Raw genomic sequence first — 22101 nt, 5'->3', positions numbered from 1 at the left:
CACAGTGTAAACCAGCAGTGATGTAACACTGAGGCCAAGAAAGGAAAACCACCAAGAAAAAAAACCTGAAACTCAGTCTCATCCCTTTTACTTAAAATTTGAAATGTCTCTTTAGTTCCTTTTAACAGTATTATTTACTGAGCTGTACACATAAAGAGGAGTTTACAACTGCAAACAGAATATATTGTGAGGTGCAATGTTACAGAAGTCACTGCAAGTTAAGCTCAAGTCAAGTTTTACAAATGGTAGTTCAGCAGCTTTAACTTAGGAGTTCACCACTTGCGTTTATTGCCCAACATCCTACATTTTCCTTCATCTTTCAAATGTTCTGATAAAACTCTCCCAGAATCTGTAGATGCAATCTTTTGTAAATCTGAACTTTTAAAACACTATTTCTGAATTAAGTCTGTGTAGTTAGAATCAAACTACGTAAACCTAACAACAGTCAGTTCTTATCCCCAAACTGGAGCTAGAACTCATTTCACATGATTTCTGCATGTGAAGCTTTGTGACAAGAACTGTACAGAAGTTGCACTGGCTTTACATTTCTCCAGGTTATGGCTCCCACACCGAAAAGAAATGTTGCATTCCAGGAAGGCTGAACTCTTACAACACAGCAAGAGGAAAACTGGTGCAGTCAGTGCACTGGGAATGCTCAACACATTCATCTAGTGAGGACTAGGATAATTTAAGGATTAAGCATGTGCCAAACTTCATTTAATGCCATTTCCTCAGTAAGCAGATGCAACAAGCAGATGAAAGAAAACATCTGACCTCACTACTTAATTTACATTAACTCACCTACAATGATTACACAATGTGCAAAAATTACGGAGGACTAGTTTCCATGAACAAATGATGCTATGCTAGAAGCATTTAAAGCAATATATGCCTACCTGAATATGGAAAACTACATGAAAAAGCAATATAAAGAGACTGGAACATTAATGGAGCAAAACTGTAGCTGATACCATTTGGTGGGGTAGTTGGAATCAAGGAACATCTTTTGACCACTGTTGTAAATGCACAGCTTGTTTTCATGGCCAAAGACTGTATTATGCATGCAAATACTCACATACAAATAGGCACTATATGTTCCGTCACCAGTTGCATGCACCCATACACTTTTACTGCCTTTTACACTCTTATCCACCCACTCATGTCTGTTCACACGACCCTACCCTCCCCACCATGCTTTTGCAAATATACCATTTCCCTAATTATTCCTCCTCTGCCTTCCTATTGTGCAAAAAGGAACTTAATTAGAAAACATAAACCCCCCATATGTTGTGTTTATAATATTAAAAAAATATATATCCTTTTTAGTCTTCTCCCATTGCATCCCCTGGTGTTTCATGCAAAGGTTGATGATACAGGGTTACGGACAATGACAGGAAGTCAGTTGACAACAAATTTAACCATAAGAGCTATAAAAGAGTAGAAGAGTTCATAAAAATTCAGTTGCCAGTAATACAAAAAGAAATGCTTTGTAGTATATAACCAAGAATGAGAAGATTATATAGTGGAGTACAAACCTTACATGAATAGGCCTATATCCTTCATGATATAGAAGCTTTCAGGAGTTAATTGTGCCAATTTAACCTATTCTGACTGCAAGGCTTTTAGAGCCCTTTTAAATGATATGAAATTAGCAGTTAAGTTACTGTGAAGGTTTTACAGGGTTTTTAAATTAATTTGTAGAAGATGGGGCAAATCTTTTTATGCTACTGGGATCTTTCACAATGTACACAGGGAATGGAACATTACTATGTACCTTCAACAGAAGGGGTACATTTTTCTTTCAACAGAAAAATCTTCAGGTAAGAAAAAAAAAAGTTATCACCCTACAAACCTAGCTTCTAATTTTGAAGTTTTGGTAATGTTAAAAGACATCATTATTTTAAAAGCAGTATGTGCTCAACACTTGGATGCTCACACACTCATTGCAGAGGCAGCACAAATAAAATCACTAAGGAGCACTTTTGAAAATCTCAGCCTGCTTCCTTAAAACAACCGTGCTCATACATAGCTTTCCCCATTTATGTTCTCTGCCCTAAATCAATAGGACTATTAACCACATTATTAATACCAGTGCAATACAACCAAATCAGTAATGATGTTTAATCCCAGCTCTAGGATCAAGGCATATTTTTGCTGTGTAATTTTGATTTTGCAATTAGTTGCAGACATGAATTACAATTTATTCTCCTAATAACTTAGAGTGTTAGCACTTGGGCAAGTTACATGTTTGAATCCTTTCAGCTACCACCGCTCATAACACTGCAGATAAAACTAATGTAGTATCTAAGTAATTAATGTAATAACTATTTAAATAACTGTAAATGCATGTAGCATTTTGCTGCTTACTGAAATGTTTTTCCAAGCCCAAATTTGTTCCTCAAATCATGCATTCAAAATCGGTACCTGTTCACAAACCTAACAGATTTTTATTGAAACTTTGTTAATTTTATATACTTTTCATATACATAAGTGTACAGTCATTCACTGACAATACATATTCTGCTAGTAATACACAGACCTTTTTGTAAGTTATTAGCTAACAACTATATTTTGTAATTGCTAATTAAAACAAACTATTCAGAACTATTAGAGACATGAAATGTATTTATGTAGTTTACAATAATTTACAATATAAGCTATCTTCTCAGATGCATCAATTAATTTAAAGCTGTGTTTTTAATGGAGATTTAATGTTTATTTCAATGGAACACTGTCTAATATTACACCATTTTTTAAAACCTGTATGTAGACTTCTTTAATTTCCATGAATGGGAAGCTCAGTGAACAGTCTTATTACATCTTTCCAAATACAAAACACAAGTCCATATTTGACAACAATTTTAATGCTGATAACTATTCACTAATTGCTTACTTTCATGAATTATGTATTTTTTCCCCTAAGGGGTTGCTTCTATCCTGAGAAAGTGAAAGGAAAAGTTACCAGTGTTTCAAAACAGCCATATAATGACATAAAAAGGATCATTAATAATGGCATCTCAACTTGCACTGCTCATGAAAATGAAAGGGATGATGATCTATTAAGCATACGTGGTCTGGTTACGTAGAAGCTGAGCACTTCACCTGCAATCCCAAGCATCCTTTGAATGCCTTATCAATAAAATTTGTTATCAACTCCTCAACACAACTGACTAACAAAGACCACCATATGTAACTAATGATATTAATGTTGTTTCCAACCATTGAGTTTGCTCAACTTGTTTGTGCAGGAAAAAAATTAATAAGAATTACATCTGCTCTACACCACTTCTTATGATCTGCCTTCAGACCTCAATACTGCAAGTACATATTTACCTGATGAGTGTTTTATTGTCTTCAATAAGACTACAGAGTAGGACTGTGCACTATGGCTTAGCAAAACATGTATGTACATTATTGTAAATCCTTAGGCCGCTAGGCTGCAAAAGTCTAAGTTTTAAACATTATAGCTTATGCTATTTATTTATTTTTTGTATGCACAAGCTACCATTTATATAGGAACTTATGCATACACACTGCTTGACATTTTTTAAGACTGCCAACCAAGTTGACATTATTTGATAGAAAAGCAGCATAAAAATTCACTACTAAGATACAGAAAATAGAAGCTAAAATGTAATCCATTCTGACACATCTCAACACCAAATTGTACAGTACAAGCATTAAACAGAAAAATCCTTAATAAAAATCATTGTAGGTATCTAAAAATGCAGTAAAAGTGTTTTTCCCCATGCTCTTTCCTTCCTTTTTTTTTTTTTTCTCATTTGAAAGTGCTACTAAATAAGGGAGACAAAAGAATTTTTACTGCCAAGCAATATAAAGTAATTGCTATTCATCTTGCAGAGATGTTACTTGTTCTGAAAATTCTGAATTCTAGCAACACGTACTAACTGACACTACTAAAAAAATATCTTTCTGAGTAATAGACATAATGGTAATACAGATTACATTGGCTCTTAAAATTTTCCAAACAGAGATGGCCCAATTCTTCAGGAACATCCACTCAGTATTTTCTTTTTCCACAGTATCCATCTTATCTAGTGCATGTTCTGGTTTGTGACAGCTGTAACAGACTGAAAATGAAGCACTGGAGTAGGACTTTGTAAACTTCAACCTTTCTTTTGCTGTAAGCAATCCTTTCCTCGCCCCCCCTAAATCTGGCAGAGTTGGAGATGTAGCATGGCAGTTCTTCAAACACGCAACCTGAAAGTAATTTCAGGGTTACGAACTCAAAAAAAAGAGACGGTCTCTACAGCCAGAGCATGTCTTTGACACTGTAAAAATGATAACACACTGCACCCAAGAGCCTCACATGCAGCATTTCCCACATCTCCTTCATCTGTAAAGTGCATAATCCTGCCAAAAGCACCATCAAGTTTTGTTCCATTCGTCTCCAGGAAGATTATTAAACAAATCCCTAACACAGATTTCTAGATTAAAAACTAAAATTAAATCAAGGAATAATAAAGAAAGTCTTAAGTAATCAAACTTGCCTTCACTAACACACTTGGATAGAAGAAGGTTAGGTGGGTTGGTAGTTCCTCACCTCCTCCAAAAAAAATTACTCTTTTCCTTCCTAGAGCCCTGTCTGAAAACAAGGCAAGTCTGAAAGAGTGTTCTCCTTGTTTTTATGAGACTTGGAAACCATAATCTCTAAAAAGGAACCACCAAAGGTGGAAACAAGACCCTCTTCTTTTGCAGAGAGGTTGTATCAAAATGTTTATCAAGTCTACCTCAGAGCACGTTCCTGCCCAGCTCTTTCAAAAATACCGTTCTCCAATAGGTCAAAATGATCACATTTCTGCTTTTTTGAGCTCAGGAATATGTTTTAGAAAGGAACAAGCAAATCTTTTCTTATCTGAAGCTCCCATGCAGTCGCTAGATAGAGAGGCATATCTAACATCGTTCTTCTGCAGTCACTTTTAGCCCATGATGCAGAGACAAAAAAAAGCAGGAAAGCCAGCAGCTTTCATGGCCATTTCTATGCAAAAAGTAATGCACTCAACAGACAAGAAAACACTGCATAGGTCAAAATCATAACAATCAGCTTAAACCCACAAGCAATGTCAAGTTTAGTATCATTCAGACATTTTTTGCAACTTATCTGCTGCTGGGAAACAGTATCTAAATTGCTCATACAATTTCTATTTTAAAAAAACCAATAAATTTCTTGTATGTAATTTCAGTGAAAATGAACTTCAGAGTGCTTTGTAGAGTTCTTCCTTTTCCTTTTACACATGTGTTCGTCATGTGTCAAAGCTGACTCTACTTTCTCCCCTCCCCAGAATACCACAAATTCTTCAGTAAAATAAACAAAGCTCTGTCCAGAATCTCTGAAAACACCAGAGGCAACCCCTGTTTGAGATCAAAGATATACATCACTACTGGGCCTTCTGCAACATCCCAGATTTCAGTTAAGATTAAATTTGCAACAAACAGAGAATCAACAGAACAAAACTTTAACATCACATCCAGGGATATATCTAAAAAGAGCTTGGACACTCAAGCTACCTTTTCTAGATACTCAGGAATCCCAACAGGTATCTGTGGGAAAAGATGTCCACAAATGGCAATTTTATAATGCCATTCAGGTCTGGCAAAAAAACCCAACCTTTCTAATGCTTTTATTTGTTCTGTGATGCAACTCATCACCCACTATGATAAATTTTGTATGGGGTCTTTACATCCTGGAAGAAGAAAAAAATCATAATAAATTACATTATTTGTTGGAGACATTAGATGTGCTTTTCTACTTGTTTTTCTCCCAAAAGGAAAAGTCTTAATGATGTTTACAGGCTGAACTTAATTTACCCGCAACATAAACACGCTAGCAGAGGCAATCTTGATTCCCAAAGCTGCTATTATGGTTTAGTGAGTCAATAACACAGAAAATTCACAGGTTCTATGCGTTATTGAAGGCATACATATAAAACTTCTAGTAAATACTGACACTCAAGAATCTAGTGTTCATAATATTTTTCTGTGACTGCTGCCACAGTAGAATATACTATGCATGAAATTCTCACTGTGGGCTAAAATCCACTTGAAAAAACCCCCACCTCATAAATAAACACTTTATAGATACAAAACAATTTTCTCCAGTAGATGAGGGAAAAAATCTTAATAATCCATATACTTCCATTTTACTTACTTTGAGTAATTAAATTCTATGGTTACAAACAAAATGCACCATTATAGCTCAACTATGTATTTCTCTAAGTGGTTTTATTATACAGTTTATTTTATATAGCCCTTAATTTCATATAGATATATATGTAAAATGTGATATTTATTGTTTATAGGGATAAAGCTAAAAATAGACTCAAACAGACATCTCATTGGGTTCCTACAGCAAAAGCCAGTCCAATCTCATTGATATATAAATCACCTTAATCCTTCCTTCATTTTTATTATTGCCTTATGGCAAAAGCATAAAGCTTAAGCCTAGAAAGTCAAAGTTAAGGCCTGACCTTCCATCTCTATCCTATCTGACCGCTCCCTTGTGTCCCCTCAAACACACATGCTATCATTTCCTGATGAGTTTAAAAGGGGTTATCAGGAGAATTTCAAGACGTGTCAGTTTTGTAGCAATCTGAATGCTATACAAACATCTTCTGTGTTTAATAGGCAATTTGTATTTTAGTAGGTTTATCCATTTCCAACTTTATTTGTTTAAAGGTGCCTTAACCTTGCCATAAATCAATGCTAAGCATCTGTATAGAGTACTTCTAAAGAGTTTAAAAATTAAGCTCTTCAAGAGAGCTATATTTTGCAAGCATGTTTCTTTAAAAAAAAACAAAACAACCAAACTTGTCAACTTCTCTGCTCATTTTTTTTCCCCTTGAAAATTATGCAATTTATTCTTTTTCACTCTTCTTACAGTGTTCTTTCAAAGATCATGGTGAAACATCAGGTTAGTCACTATAAAAACGCCACCACCGCCGGCTCCCAAGTATCATCTTCTTCCTAATACAACAATGAGTGTTTGTGTAAGACAGTAGGGCCAAAGAGTCCGAGGCCCCGGATTGTGTCTTGCAGCAACCCCCCCCCTTCTGAAGAAAAAACAAAAAGTACTGAACCTTTTCTACCACATGCCTGGTCCTTCCCCCACCACCTCTCTGGTGAAGACAGCCATTATTACATTTCCTTTCGGGTTATTTACAAGGTCTTGGCTCTGACATTGATTTCTTATCTGTTTCTATGACAAATGTTAAGTGTTAATAAGCTGCTGCTTTAAAGGAAGATAATGCTAAACAAATTACAGAAATTAATTACGCAAAACCCATTTTTTAGGGTTTTTTGTGAGCATTGAAACAAGAACAGCAAAAATTGCTCAAGACCAGAAAAAAACCACATTTTTTTCAACCAGTTAATAAGTGTTAGCAGATTAAAAGAAGTCATAGTTTAAACTAGGCAGTATCCTGATAATCTAAAGTGAATTTGTCAGCGAATATAGCATAACTGGGCAGGCGCAGCTCCCTAAGGAACAGTCTTTTAATTTATAAGTGAAGGTTTTTACTTTTTCAAATATTTTGCTCATGGTATAAATTTTAGGATCAAAGGTGAAAGTTCAGAAATCTTTTCAGTTACAGAACCATTAAAATGATAAACATTTGGAATCCCAAAGTACACTTCTACTCTAACTGTCCTTTCAGACCTGCATTGACTGCACTATAATAGCTGCCAACATTTGGTAAGGATTAACCTTTCATTTAGACAAAAGCAAGCATTCCTTAGCTAAATCAGCACTTTTTGCCATCAGACTCATAAAACCTTTTCACAACACAGATTTTCAAGAGAATCCTTTAGGGTTTTAGGATGCTGCTCCTTTTACTAAGTAACAAAATACACCCCAGGGTGTCTCATTGACCGCACTCAGCTGTCCTTTGACCTCGGCAATTGTTTAGCCTAACTTCAGGGCCACAGAATCTGCCTCCCCCCCCCAACAAAAAGGCTAATGTTGCTTCCTCCTAGCACCTGGCGAAGCAAAATCCTAGAGGTTCCCCCCTCTTCCAGACTTCTACCATGTTCCAGATGTTGCCAAGAAAAATGTTCCTGTAGGCAGGTTTTGGGAACCCACAAGCGCCACTCAGAACCTGCGCTGTGGCCATGACCCCCTTGCTCTGCTCAGCGCTGCCCTTGCCCCAGGGACACAACAGGTCATAAAGCAAGAATAGATCTTCAGCCTTCTCCGGACGCTGGCTATTTAAATGCAACAAGAAGCTATGCGAGCCCAATATTGTATACTTAGACAAGCCTGCCCCCTTTAAGAAGTCAGAAAAAAAGATGTGTGAGAATCTCAGCTGGAAGCACAAATCTATCTCGATCGTTACAAAGATCTGCATTCTTCTTCCCATTTGTTTTAAACCCTTCAAGAGGACAAACAAACAAACAAACATCCACCCTCCAAGTGCATAAAACATATATTTAGCTAGTTGCTTAGGTATTTGCAGTGCTTCTAAGTAAAACAGCAGAAGAAAATTGTTACAGCTTCAAAAGAACTGTCATTAAATAATGAAGCTGACCTCACTGTGAATATATAAGAAAAAAAAATGGAAGTACGAATCAGCCCTCTTTGGTGAAGGCTGTTTAATCGTATGAACTGGATTTCAAGATTTTTTAAGAACTTTGACATTGTACATGCCCAAAGCAAAAATAAAATAGTTATTTACAGTCCACACTGTTCCTAAAATGCAGTCAATGGCAATGAAAGTGCAGATGCTGAACACAAACATACAGTGTATTGTCTATTAGGAAAGACAAGTACGGTACCTTTTCAGATTCCTTTTAACCTGTTTGAAATGCAGTCATGATTAAAGGATACAGCTAAGAGTTTGTGAAGTCTTGCTGTGAAGTTGTTTAAAACTCCTGAACAGCTGAAAAATAAGAAAGAAGAAAAAAATTAAAATTACTTGTGCCAGCATATAGTTTATAACAAGCCAACAAAACCTGTGTCTAAGCCTGGTCTAGGGCAAAAGCTGAACTGGGGTGGGGAAAGGAGGGCTTACCATTTAAAAAAGCATCTTTTTGTTTATAGGAATACTTGGTTGAAGCTGCATGGCTGGTTCTCTCCATTCTACTAGAAGTACAAGTCTGTCACAGAATCTGCACATTTTTGGCACCAAAGTCACTATATGAAATATTAGGAACTTAGCACATCAGTATGAGAAAATTAACTGTCACAATAACATAAAAAACAGATGATAATGTAGAAGTAATTATTTTACTGTTGGTTTAGAAAGAAACAAACTAAATGGGTGAGCGGTTATCTATGCTAAACCGGAGACCAATGTTCAAAATGAAATCAGAATTAGCTGGTTGCTCTCCTATCTGACATCCCATTAAGGTATTTAAGTGAAAATATTTCTAATAGAAATTGCAGTTTATAAAAAAGAATACACCTGAAATACCCAAAAGAATGGCAACAATGGTGTAGCAAGCAGCAGGCAGAAGAGAACTCCTAAAATACCTAGGGCTGTACAGAACAGTAATCAACATCAGGAAAAGCTTTAAATTAAGTTATCATTGACTGGACTTTGACAAGACTTTCTTAGGCACACAAGCTGGTTTGGTTTCTCAATAGAAATAGACAATATTTTGCCAAAAGATTTAAAGGAATTTTCCCTGTTGCTCACAAATGGGATTTTAGGCTTAAAGCTGGGACCACAGCCTTGGGCCTGCTGTCAAAACCAGAATGAATGCGACTCACTCAGCTGTACACCTAGAATTCAAAACCTACGTTTTAAAATTAAAAGCAATACAGCTTTAAGCTTCCTCCCCCTCCTCCCATTTTAAAAAATCAGCCAATTTAAGACAGCAGCTATAATCCTCACATCTCACTCAGGACAGGTTTTGGGTAGGATTGTTGCGTTGGGAGGAAAGACATTAAACAACTCTATTGCCAGGAACCACTGATGCTAACCTTGCACTGTGCATCCCTGCCACGCTGACAGTGAATCCACTGCAGATGGCCAACAAGGTTAACACACGCAGCTCCCAACCAGACTGTAGGGCTCTGCAGAGACTTCAATGATTGCAGAATGTCAGTAATCCAATTCCAACAGCTCCTGGCTCTGAAATTGCTATTTTTCGGACACGTGCTGAACATTTCACCTGCTAGTAATGACATTTTTGTATTTTCTTCTAATTACACTCAAAGCTAAGACCTTTGGCCCTAGGCCACAGACCTCTATTCAGGCTGCACACATTCTCTTAAACGCCCTGATCCTTTGTTGTCACTCTCGGTCTTTCATCTATTATTTACATCCATTGAGAAGAGAGATACTCCGCCATTTGTGAAGCTTTAAAGCTTCTAATCATCTTAATTTCTTCGCCTTTCAACCAGGGCTTCCCCTTATGGACCAATGCCAATAGTGTGACAAAATAATTTTTCAAGCCAAGATCCTCCTGGACCCTTCCCAAACCGCGACACACACTGCGATGTTAGCTGGCTGCTTTTGCAAACACAGACCTTTGCTCAGCTTTGGGGTGGGGGGTGGATATGCTTGTGAGTGGCTTGGGGGGGAGTTTTCTTGGGGCTCATGTGTGGTTTTTTACATCACTTTCTTTCTGTTAAAATATCTAATTCAATTAGTCCAGCTAAATCAGAGGTGCTGTAGTGAATCCTCCCTCTTTTAAAAACATTAAGTACCTTCTGAAATACAAATGGCTACAAATTTTAAGTTTACTGTTTTTTTCCAAAAGTTAAACTGTTGCTATGCTGTTTTGGTTTTATACTGTTACGTGCCCACTCAGTACTGACAGATTCTTATGTAATATTTAAGACACAAAATATCACTAACCCTTTTTCTGATTATTGGCAGCATTAATTTGTCCTAACCTTACAACACAATGTGACAAAAACCCAATTTCTTCATCTGATGTTCAGATCATCTGCTGGAAGTAGGAAACAAATCAGCAGCATTTTTGTCAAGACACAGAAGATCCCTGAATTCATCAGCCACCGATCTTCGTTTCCAAGACTTGTGGGATCTGCTAACACGTGATCCATCTTGGCTCTTTCTTCCACTACAGCCTGGTTTACTTTTGATTTCTAACAGTGCTTCCTTGTTGTCTGTCCCCTCTGAAGACCCCCAACCCCCTTGTCTTTTCTTATTTTCACCATTTGCTTCAACCAGCAGTTTACTTGAGACTCATCCATCTTACAATGCCTAAAGTGACAGATGCTCTCAGGAATGACCATACTGCTGAGTGAACAAAAGATAACATCACCTCTAGGAACTCAGGGAGAAAAACAACTTCAACCCTAAGACAGGGTTATCCTGACGGACACAGCACCATAAATGTCTCTCAAGTAGGGAAGAAAAAAAAAAACCAAAAAAAAAACCCCAACCAAAAAACCACTTGTGGGGAAAAGGAATCTGACGCAGTTAAAGGCCAAAAAGAGTATTCTTTCTGTTATAGCTGTAGTTAGTGTTTTTGATGGCCTTTTTATTTTCTTTTTTTCTTTTCCTAATACTCCATGGAAGAATTTTGTAGAGTTTACCTGTGATAAAATCAAGAGGTACAGAGAAAGTGGAGAAATTTCACACAAAAACTGTCTCAGGATCCCTACAAACTTAAATGCAGGAAGAAGGCACTTTGAAACAGTTCCAGCAGCATGTCACGCAAGTCCTTCGCCAAAACACAAACATTACCTTGTTAAAATCTACACATCCTACAGACCAGCTGTTGCTCAGTTAAATTCTACAGGAATTCAGAATCATTGTGCAAGCCTGTGCCCTTGACAAAAGTATACTGTAGCCAGAGTAAGATTACTTTAATGTTGCTTGATAAATCTGTAATTTGCCAGTAACAGCCCCCCAGTGTTTTGACATTTGAGCACACAACATTTAGAAAAAAAATTAAATTAGAATGCTGGGTTTTCCAGCCAACACCCACATACCTGTCTACAGAATGATGTCTGTTTCTAAACGAAGATCCGCACTCTATGCCTAATAAGACTGAAGCAAAAACTGCTGACTTGAAATATGCACAAAATTCTCTATCCAGTTGGTGGAATGAGACTTTTTGAAGAGAGAGGGGTCCTGGGCGGTGCTAGAAAGCTCTTACTTAACAAAGTAAAGGTCATACTAGCATCTCCCAGTGACATACTCGCTAAAGTGACGCACAAATGCTGGGAATCCCTTCTCCATAGTGAGACGCAAAGAATTCCCTTCTTTCTCAGCAAAACTTAAAACAGATTCTCACATTCAGTTTTCAAACACTGCAGGAAATAACCGTCATTACAGTACATGAGATCAACAGCATATGATTTTAATGGACATAAAAGCTAGAGTGTAAAATAAAGACAAAGATAGGGGGTCTATTAACCAAATGTCTTCCGTTCAGTGTAAAGTCTGGGAAAAATCACAATATGCACTTCTTTAGCCTTATTTATTAATTGTATTTAGCCATATTTATTAATTTGTGATGAGTTACAATTTTAGGTCCCTATCCTGATCTGGAATCTTTCTATTGTGCTCTCATATCATAGCCAACATCAATCCACCAGACTGTAAGTACAGAAGTAAGGTATAAATACACCATTTTTTAATATAGGTGATTTTCCTGTAGTATGCCATACAGTACCATTTTGGATGTCCAATATATGAAAATTAAACTAACAACCAGTCAAGTTTGGTCCTTCTAAAGAAGATCCCAACTCTGGACCCCATACCACCTTTAGAGTTCCTCTCCCATTCTGAGCCACCGAGTGATGTGGCACTGACATCTTTGATAAAATCCCATTCAACTGGGGAAAACACTTACACATAGGAAACTCTACAGAAAATAATTATTGGTACATGATTGAAAGAGTTGTACACAAGACTCCGCTTTCTACCTCACAACCCAGCCGGCTCAGTACACATTGCTCTGGAACCCCAGTCCTCAGCAAGTATCAGGGCTCAAGGCATGCCTCAACTACCAAGAAAAGCAATGAGAAAACTGAGTTTGGGAGATTTACAGGCACATTCTGCCATGGCAGCTGAATCCAATTTTCGCCACCAACACAAATGTACCTTGAGCGTCACCATGTCTGGGATAACTTTTTGAAGCTCCTTCCAACCCAATCAAATCAAAGAAGCAAATAACAAAGTCTGCAGTTAATATCCTCACAGGAAAAATCTTGAAAATATATAATGCTTTCATCTGGAATACTTGATGCTAAGATCTTCAGATACGGACTAAAAAGTAATTAACTGTATCCTGCCTTATAAAATCTATACTCTGCACTCAAATGGGCATCTTATCATACAGACAGTCCTTACACACTGTATCTCCAAATATTTATCACAGTAGCAAGAAGTGTTTATAGTTAATATGCAATCCATCTTCTACACACTGCTACTTTTAAACAAGACGAAGTGTGAGGTAAAAGGTCAAAACTACCAGAAAGAGCCCTGAATAAAAACTCTGACATTACAACCATTTTGCTAGAAGAGACAAGGTGCAAAATAGGTTCTTGGAGTCAAACTCCCTATGCAACAGGGCAGGCTAAGAGTACTAATCCAAACAGCAGTGAATAGTAACACAACTGTTGGTATTAACGTGTTTAGTAACACCAAACTGCTTTGAAAATCTCTCTTTTAATGAAAGCAACATTTTTCAATTGAAACTGAACATTTTTACATGCACGTGTATAAAATTAGTTCTTATTCAATGCAATTTTAACATGGAATAACTAAAATATTGGTATTAAACTTACAGGTAACTTCTGTCATTACCACTAAGTTATTGACACTGGAACATGACCTTGAAATGACAGCTCCATTAATGCAAGTCTTACCGAGGAAGGTTTCAAAAAGCCCCGATTAAATTAACTACTTTTAAACACAATAGGATCAATATGTATGCAGAGAATGTACACCCCCATGGCAAGTTCTGCTTGCTTGATTGATCAAAAACAAAAAAATCCTGTGGCCTTCCAGATCTCAGCTGGTGCCAGAAATCCACATAGAAAAAAAAAAAAAATCCATCTAAATGAAAGTCTGAAAAGGTTTACTCTTCACCAGTCTATTTGCACTTCAAAAACTCCTTAAGTCCTTCAGCTAAACCCCAGGGTTGAACCATTTCAAAAATGAGAGGGGGGTGGCCATGATTTATCTTCCTTCTGTGCTCTGGACAGAGCTGTAAAATCTGCCTGCTGGTGTACGTGTGTGTTACAGGCTCATTTTCAGGAACCTTGGATATTTACCATTTTTAGAAATAACTTTGCCCAATTCCTCACTGTCATTTATCTCCTTCAGTCAGACACAAGTACCATTTATAAAGCAAAATTTTGATTTTTGCTCACTGGCATCCAAGCTGATGAAGCTGAATCAGCAAAATGGCCATGCATCCAAAATCAGCATTTTAAAGAAAAATGTAGTGGATCTTATTCATACCTGTAAGTATCAGCTGTTGCCTTAGTGAATTTGTGCTGAGAGAACATTTGTTTAAGAATACAATTTAAGCCTATCCCTTATATTTACTAGTATCAAACATATTTTTAGCAATAAGCCCAAAATAATTTTCCATTTGTAGATAATCAAAGTGTTTTAGGTCACACAGGATGCATTTTTCAGTCCTCTGTACTTCCAGATACATTACCAGTAGAAGGAAAATGGAGATTTCATGGGTCACAAACTTCTGGGTCACAAGGACCTTCAGTGCTGCTGTCAGTCTAGTAAAACTCAATCGATATACCTTTGCTTTATATGCCCACTATTAAAAAACCTGCACCTGAATTTCTACATGATTTTTCCTGAAGTAGAAACACGAACTCCACAACTTTACTGACATTCTTTGAATAGAAATTAATGCTTAGATACTCAGTTAACATGTTAAAAATATAAACACATGCATATATAAATGAAACATACACCTCCTCCAAACATCACAGATAAATCCTACAGCATCAACATCACAGAACAGCACAAAGCAAGGGCACTGAAACATGTGTATGTGCTTCAGTTTTTCTAAAGCTTTCTTCTACTCTTAAGACTGAACCCCATAAACCACATATCAGTGACGCAACTCTTATCAGTTCAAATTCTCAGACCTGGATAAACAGATAGACTTGTTCTCAAGGTAAATAACAATAAGAATAGATTGAATATTATCTATTTTTGCATGGAAGGGGCCCATTTATTTCCAAAGTCCTTTTCAGATTTTGCATCTTCCATTCTAAAGCAACAGAAACTGATAAAAAATATTTTATGAAAAGATAAAAATATGCATATCCTGCCACTGTAGGGTGAGTCTGAATTAGACTAGTAGGAAGCTTTAGAAACATTGGCATTGTGCTTGTTTTTGTGCAAGCCAAATACTGGCCCTAGCAAAACTGCAAGGGTAATCTGAAAAAAAACCCCCAACAACCTAATCACTATATTAGTCCCCACTCAAATCCACAAGAATACCTAAGTAAGAGGTTGTGGATGTAAGAAGGAATAGCATCTTACTCAGCATCTGACATCCTACTCAACTCCTCAGCCTGAAACTCTCCTCTACTTTAGAAAAAGAGTACAAAATGGTTTGAGCGTATATTCTCTTCTGAGTATACGCTTTTCTTAAATTAAAAAAAAACCACTTTCAATATGACTACAGATCTGTGCACTTTTGCAAAAACTGTAATAGGTTATTTACTTGACTATGTCCTTCACTGGCTCAAAATTATAAGACTGCGCTGAGGGTGTTTCTAAACTTGCATCTACTTCTGGTGTGCTTGCAAAATTTTACGATTCCAGCTGCAGCCTCATTAGCAAAACACTTCAACTTCCCTACATATGCCAACATTTGCTATTTTAATAGAAAGAATTTTCACAAAGGTGGAGGTTTGCCTCTCCTTACTACATCCACTAGTACAAGGAACCATTTTTATATATTATTTATTGTAATAAAGACGTTTTGAGTATTTGTGTAGCCATCTATTTTTCTGTATTTATTTACAAATCCTTAAAAAACCCAAATGCATGTTCTGATCAATAGGATTAGGTATTTCTATTTAAAGCAAAATGAATGTCACCACAGCCAGGTAAAGCAACTTTAAGAACTGAAGTCCAAGCAGAGAAAAAAAATCTATGAAACCGAAAACAGATCATGGTCTGCTTTCCAAAAAGAAAAAAAAAAAAAAAAAGCTGGAAAAACAAAACACAAACAAGAAATACCCTGTGGATTCATTAGCAACCAGGGTGGCAGGCTTTCCTCTAATTCCCTTATAAAAGTCCATGACTACCTGCAGAGCCTGGGAGTGCAAATCACATTAGTGGAGCCACCAGATGACCAAAGAAAGCACTGGAGGCCTGGTGAAACCAGTAAACAAAAGGCAGCATTCCAGCTGAATACCACTGCTAGAGTCAGCATTGTAAGATGCTTGGATCTGATAACCCAAAAAGCAGATTAGCTGCAGGCAACAAAAGAGTAAAATGAGAAACAAAGGGGTCATTTTGACACATGAAGAAATCATTTCCATTAAGCCATCTTGACTTTACTGTGTAGTTATAAAAACTGCTCCTACTTGAAGCGACATTTGAAGCAATGAAGCTGTGACAGTGCGGTGTCTTGAACAAGCTCCTGAAATAAGGCATCCCTGAATGCAATAGAATTTAAAGACGTAAACTGGCCTCTTTGCCTTTGAATATTTGTGACATTTTGAAGGCTTAATAATGATTTTTAAATCTGTTGTACAGATTTCAGTTAGAAGACTTAACACATATTGCTAGGCTTGATGAACAGAAGATTCATTAGTTTCATCTGTATTTAAAAATCTCCTGCAGAGAATGTACATACCGCAAATATTCTCATGTAATTACATGAGATGGTTGCCTCCTCTCCCCCATCCCCACCTCCTCCCATGCATGTCTCACTCGCTCACTCTCAACACAGGAAAGGAAAAAGTGATATTATATTCCTTACCAGAAGCTTAACAAAGGATTTTTATTCTGAAACAAGTCTAGGTGTACTTTAATTATGAGGACCAAACTGCAAAATTGAGACACAGAACTCCATAAGAATATGTAGATACTAGAGTGATAGAAGTCAAAACTTTCTGGGCTAAAATTGGAAAAATTGCTACAATGTTGTCATATACAATAAAGGATTCTGTATACTCAAAGCCAAAACACTCCTTTTTCTTTCTTCACAAGACAGTAAATTGCCCTGCTATAAAATATCCATGAGCTAGAAGAAATTTTTGCGGAACACTGTAGCACACAGAGAACACTTCGGCTTGCTAGCTGTGATCTCTGCATCTCCCATTGCTAGCACGAAACATAGAAGCCTGACACATGAGGAGGAAGCAGGCCTCCACTTTAACACAACAACTTTTCTTACCTGTTTTTTGCACGCATATAGCAACTAAACCTGTTAGCTTCAGTAGGGAGGGGATTTCACAAGCATACGCATTCACAGCTAACTGACTCTTCTTAGCAAGAAGTGCAGAGAAAATATACCCAGAAAAACATCTCAGCAGAGTCTAAGAGGGACAGCATAAAAGGACAACCTATGGCTGTGTCCAGATACGAATATATGACATGCATTGACATGGAAATCCTGCTATCAAGGCTCAATGAAAGGCTTGCCATAAGAAGTTGTGCAAACACCTTCTGCTACCTGGTGACTTTGCCAAAATACAGAGCCATTAAACACATCTGAAAGAGGAAAGACATAATGCACACATCTACTTATACAATATGGACATCCTCTGAGGACATACTTATACAATATGGACATCCTCTGAGGACATCTGTACCAACATACTGACATCAGGACAAACCCAAGAGTAAAAGCAGTCCGGTGGTATAGAGTAGATGTTGTGCATGTGTGGTTTTCCCCTGGTTCCAAACTGTTCTGCTTTGGAGTATCACCATGGTATCCACGCCGCTCCTAGTTTTTTTTTGCTGCATACATGATCTGGGAGACAAAGAAGGTGGATGGGCAGAAGATAGACAGAGTAGAAATTCCTCTTCTATTATTGTTCTTTTAAAGATATCTTCTTATCCAAAATAGCACTCAGGCATAAACATGCCTTCATAAATTCACAGAAGGAAAATGCAGTGAAATGTGTAAGGAACATAGTCAAGAAGGAAGCAGATTTTAAAAAGAAAAATGACTTGTGACCATAATGTGCACACATATGTGCTATTTAAATCTATATGGAGGGGAAGCATGAGATGCTGTTGTACATCAGGGTCATCTTGAACCCTTATACTGATAAGGAAAAATAAACTGAAGTTCAGAGATTCAGCCTATCACCATTCAGAGAAACACTTAAGTGTTTGTATTTATAGCCATCAGCCAGCCTGAATACGAAGATGGATGCAGCTAGTAATCACATAAAATGATCCACTTCAATGCAGTTGGCCTTTATACTGCAGAGAAAAAACAACATGATCTTTGCTTGGTAGTCAGGGACAGTAGATTACCATTAATGATTTTTCACACTATCTTTCTAATAAAAACATCAGAGCACTCTAAACAAAAGGGCAAGCTGATCAGTTTAGAATATTAAAAAAAATCTTCAAATATTTAATCCAAGCAGACCCCATATTTTAATTACAAAGGGCTTTTCCAAACAAGGCTATTTCAAGTTGTCTTGCCATGGGTTCCCTCATCATTAAGATATTCCACCAAAACAGAAACTCTGTCACGACTTACTGGTTAACTTCTGTTGCTTGTGCAGAAAGACACAGTGTAGCCACACCTTCCTGAAAATGCTAATGTTAAAAGCCTTTATGTCTTCCAGGAATTCTAGTTATTTTTAGATAGGGGCAAGCACCTGACTCACAAGTCTTCCCTCAGCTGGGATTGCCAATGGACCCAGTTTTGGGCAGCTGACTGAACACCTGGGAGGTGGAGGAAACTGGTTTCTTGTTCCTAAGGTCACTCAGAAGAACTGGCAGAAGGTGCCTGGAACGAAGACCCCCGCATACACTGGAAAATTGATGGGCTTCTTGCAGACCTGATAGGAAAAACCACAAACAGATCAGGGCATTTTCACTAATCATGCTGATCTACATCCTCTATGACTGAAGACTGGGTCTACATCCTGTCTCACGTTAAAACTGCTGTTGTTGAAAAGCCCTCTAAATAAAGACTTCCACAATGCCTGCAGAGCTCCCTGAAGTGATACACTTGAGCAAAATTTTGGACCATAAATACCAGATATCAGAATAGTTATCCCAGTAGAGTAGAAATCATTCATACAGAAATTAAACTTAATCCAGACACTGCTTGGCATGCTAAAGTCCAGGAGCATTTATGAAAGTGGATATTGAAGCATTTTATCTTAAGGTTAGTGGAGAAACCAAGCTGCTCTTTGAAAAAATTTTTAAAAATCTAGCATAGACAAAGTGCAAGGTGAAAGACACAGGGACTGGGAAAGAATACTACTCAGATTTCACAAGGATAAGACAGTTGCTAGTGCTTTTACTCAGTTCTTCCACGTCTCCAGTGCTCTGGCATGAAGAAAAAGAAAAAAAGTTGGTCAAGGAAAGGAAAAGCCTTTCAAAAATAAGACTTTCATAAGAAAAGTAAATAGGAAGAAAACACCTTGTTCTCTCTCACACACATTGAAGTAGAGAGGACATCTCATAAAGACCCAGGAATAAGTAAAAGATCATTCTACTCCTGAATTACAGGAGGGGGACAACAGATGGAAACACTGATAAGGAGCTCGCTCTGCTTGTGATTACAATCCTGAGAGAGTCTGGTAAAGGTGGGCTAAAGAGGATAACGGCATTTTCTTCTCCTGACATCATAACCAACTTACGCTGAGCTCCTCAGTACAGAGCTGACCTTCCTATAAACCAGTACAGACCTCTCTTCTTGTCAGGGCTTCTTTGGAAACTACTGTAAAATGCATAAACTGAAAAACACATATAGAGAGATCCTGGAAAAGGCATTCATATTCCCAACTGTTAATTATAACATAACACTCAGGAGTGTATACAAAGGCATATATTAAAATAATCTAATCCTCTCTATAGGTCTATTAAGTCTGACTTGCTCTGAAATGGAAGTCCCCCATCCACCTTCCTCTTCTTTCCAGGGAAAAGTCTCCATTGCTGCTAAATGTATTGGTTTTCAAGGCCGTATCCATACACTGATCTATAAAGAAAGCACCACACTTTGATGGAATAGGAACCCTTCCAGAGAATTCAAAAGAAAGATAATTTTTTGTTTCCCACTTAAGTCTATTGTTATTGCACAGGCAGTTTCAGAGGACAGGTTGTGTAAAAGCTAAATAGGCAGAAAATATACTGGCTTCACCACCTGTCATCCTTGAAATCCCTAACATCACAATAAGCAGTACTTCCCCACCATATGCTACACGCTTCTGGTGTCTTCCAGAAAGCCTTTTTATCTGATGCTGGGAACAGACTCCTTCTGCAGATCTGAATGCAGAGGACTGAAAGTACTGCACAAAGGAGAGGTGGAGTTGAGGAAATGAGTGGTTGAGTATAGAAAGAAACAGGAAATCAATTCTCAGAGATGCTATCTTCGCTTTGGTGCTTCTGCTTCACCACCTCCTCCCACACTTGCTCTCTGTCCCTTACCAGCTTCCTACTGTACCAGCTCTTCTCCTAGCTACCCACTAGCGAAGGAAAGAAACTTTACCAAGATCATCTTTCCTTTGTTGGTGCAGTATGTCTCTGTCTTAAGAGTACTATCTGGTTTACCCTGGCCTATTTTTGGCTGTCATCTAAAAACACAGCAATTCTTTCTTCCAGCCTTTTCTGCTTCCCCAAGTATTGATCCAGATTGCACCTAATGGCAGGGTTTGAGATCTCACAGAAACTCTGAGAAATCAACAGAAACATGAAAATTACGGTGTATGAAGAATAACCAGCTTTTTTTTTTTTTTTTTTTTAAAGCAAAGGCCAGCAGGATAACAATTCCAGATAAGATTTAAATAAACATACGTGGGAGGTAGCAGGAAAGGCTGTTGGTTCCTCATGCTCAGATGCACACAGGTAATGACCTCTGTCTGTTGCTCTCCCAAAGCTAACAATGCCGGTTATTGCACTCCTCCAGTGTGATCTGGAAAGGATCCAGCACACTACTGATTACATTTCATCCACAGTTAGTTTAACCTTTGAAACACGACAGTCAGCGGCAGGGAGCAGGCCAGCACATAAGGTCAGCTCAACCTTGTTGGTCCCAGCATTCTCCCAGTATTTGCACAGAAAACAACCTGGTGATCAGGGATTCTTCCCCCATAAATACAAAAGACTAAACATGGACAGCGCTGAAACACTGATTTTATTGCAAGGTGCCACTCACAGCCACCAATCTGCCAAAACAGAAAAATACTGGTTCAAATACTTTTTCAAAAAACATAAGAAATAGTATCACATGGAAATAGTCTCATTTAGGAAGGCAGAGATGTGACTGACTGATCTCATGTCAGGTATCAGGCAAATGTTGCCCATTACTCCTTATCCAAGAATATAGAAAGAAAAAAAAAAATCAAAGAGAAAATAAGTATGCTCTGAAATAACAGTGAAATAACTGGATCAGCAAGCGTAACAAGAACACTTTGTGCTAAAAGGAAGGCTAGAAAAAAATTCCTGTTAAGTTGCCCATTTTTCTCAAGTTCACTTCCTTTCCAGAACAGCCTGTTTTGAAGCTCTCATTTTCTCTGTTGTACACCCAATTTTAAATTTAAAAACCAGCATCTTCAATTACCTTGTATTTCTACAGAAAAGTACAGGACTTGACAAGATCAGATACTTTATCTCTTTCTAAATATTATTTTTAAGTTTCAACAAAATGCTTAGTCACAGGAAAACATATGCAAAACGAGAGCAACAAAGATATTCCTGGCTTCAAAAAGCTTCTAGTTAGTTATTTAGGAGTTATCACATTTTCCTTCTGGATAGATTGAGAGCATTTTGAAGTTATTAAAATGGAAAAAAAATATCAATTTTCCTTAGGAACTACTGCCCTCTAACATAATAGCAGCGATGAGAATTTTTTTTTAGTGATGCTTAACTATCCCTTGGAGCATGTGCACTTGGATTTTTCATTATTTGGGTAAGTGTTTGTGTGGATGGCTCAGGGAGCACAGGCTTTTCAAGAGCCAGCAAGAGGTGAAAAAAG

General features: G+C 37.5%; 1 protein-coding gene across 5 annotated transcripts in view; it reads right to left on the bottom strand.

Annotated features, from left to right (window-relative positions):
- The window catches only part of GREB1L (GREB1 like retinoic acid receptor coactivator), a 144292-nt gene that overhangs the window by 73070 nt on the left and 49121 nt on the right, over nucleotides 1-22101 (bottom strand). For 4 of the 5 annotated variants that reach the window (XM_049829082.1, XM_049829094.1, XM_049829107.1 and 1 more), the window contains exon 2: nucleotides 8791-8894. The exons of the other annotated variant lie outside the window; for it this stretch is intronic. The gene's annotated coding sequence lies outside the window, so the exon portion shown is untranslated. The remainder of the gene's footprint in view (nucleotides 1-8790; nucleotides 8895-22101) is intronic. 5 annotated transcript variants of the gene reach the window in all.

This window comes from Accipiter gentilis, chromosome 2 (genome assembly GCF_929443795.1).
Source record: "Accipiter gentilis chromosome 2, bAccGen1.1, whole genome shotgun sequence".
Taxonomy (NCBI): domain Eukaryota; kingdom Metazoa; phylum Chordata; class Aves; order Accipitriformes; family Accipitridae; genus Astur; species Astur gentilis.
Note: the sequence above shows the minus strand (reverse complement) of the source record. Positions and strands in the feature narration are given on the sequence as shown.